We start from the raw sequence: 1,749 nt of genomic DNA on the forward strand, positions 1-1,749 counted from the left end.
TTTTCCCTGCCAGTGGCAGCCCCTGGAAACCAGCGATCTACTTTCTGTCGATTCTGGACGTTTCATATAAAATGAATGGCAAAATATGGGGTCCTTTGTAACCATCTTTTCTTTAGTATATTTCCAGTTGAGATCCATCCAGATTGTAACATGAATCAGAACTTCATTCCTTTTGATGACTAGTACTCTTCCATTTTGGGGACAAAACACATTTTTCTTACCCACTAATCAGTTAGAAATTTGGATTATTTGAGTGTCTTGGATGCTATGAATAATACTAGTGTGATCATTCAGGTACATATTTTTATATGCACATATTTTTTCATTTCTCTTGGGTGTATACCTTGGCATAGTAGAATAGCCTTTGAATCCATTTAAAACACACAAGTGTGGGGGCCCTGGGTGGCTCAGGCAGTTGGTCATCCTACTCTGGGTTCTGGCTCAGGTCATGCTCTCATGGGTGTGGGACTGAGCCCCATGTGAGCGTCTGCACTGAGCACGGAGCCTGTTTGGGATTTTCTCTCCCGCCACTTCTCTCTCTGCTCCTCCCCTGTCTGTGTGCATGCATGCATGCTCACTCTCTCTCTCAAAATAAATAAACAAACTTAAACAAAATACAACTTTTGTGAACCTTGGCTAATTGAGTTTATCCTTATTGGCTCCATGGACCTTTGTGAAAAGACAGATTGCCTTGAACGTGTCAGAAGGGCAGCTCAGATTTCAGGGAGTTGATGTGAAGGTTCCCATTTGTTTTTGGGGATCCTCTTGTGAATTTGGAACACATTTTACAGATTTTAACAGAGATTAACCTGGAAATCTTTCAATACTCGGTTAAATAGCAATTTCGACTTGTAAGAGTACATTGTATTGCATAATCCTAGAATAATGCCATTTAAGTGAACCTTGGATACCCACTAACCCAAGTTTTACAGTTAGGGACACTGAGGCCCAGAGGCCATCATGCAGTCCAAAACAGAAAACAATTCTCATCCTTTAGAGAGAGTTGGTCATGCAATGAATGCATATAACAAGACTTGTAACTTTGCAAAATGTAATGTTTTTAACTTTTTGGGTTCAAGCTTAAATTTTTCTTTTAAATAATTAACTATATTCTGTAAAACTGAAAGGTTAATGCTCGAAACCCGGATCTTCAATGAAGCACATGCCTGCTCTGTGCCAGACCTCATGGCTCTGGGTTCTGGGCTCAGTATCGGGATACAACATGAACAGGACACAGTCCTTCCTTGACTGGATGGTGCACAGTGTTTGGTGATTTTGCTTTTATTATCTTGATGGTACTAGTTACAATCAGTGTACTTTCCTCTCTGTGGTCCATTTTAATGTGGTTTTGGGAGCTCAGCCTCTACAAATCGATGTCTGTGTGATCAGGAAGGTTGGTTTTAACCCTCACCCTGCATATGAGGAAGGCGGGTCGCCGTAACTAAATCCCACAGGAAGATAGAATTTCCACAGGCACGTAGCTATTTCTCCAACTTCCCATTTCTGGTAGAAAAATAATCAATGCAAATCACAGAGTCCTGAAATGATCGTATCCTGATCCTATGTGTACTTGCATTTCCAACTTATCTTCACATCACATGAGAAATAAAAATGAATCTGTTTGTGGTCATTGCCGGTACTTGGGAACCTTTCCTAAGTCGGCTTTCATTGTGAGTGGCAACAGAGAATTCCTTTTTAATTCCTGGAAACATGAAGAATTCAGACATTGGATTTCCAGCTTCCCCAGTG

Source organism: Suricata suricatta, chromosome 9 (genome assembly GCF_006229205.1).
Source record: "Suricata suricatta isolate VVHF042 chromosome 9, meerkat_22Aug2017_6uvM2_HiC, whole genome shotgun sequence".
Classification (NCBI taxonomy): Eukaryota; Metazoa; Chordata; class Mammalia; order Carnivora; family Herpestidae; genus Suricata; species Suricata suricatta.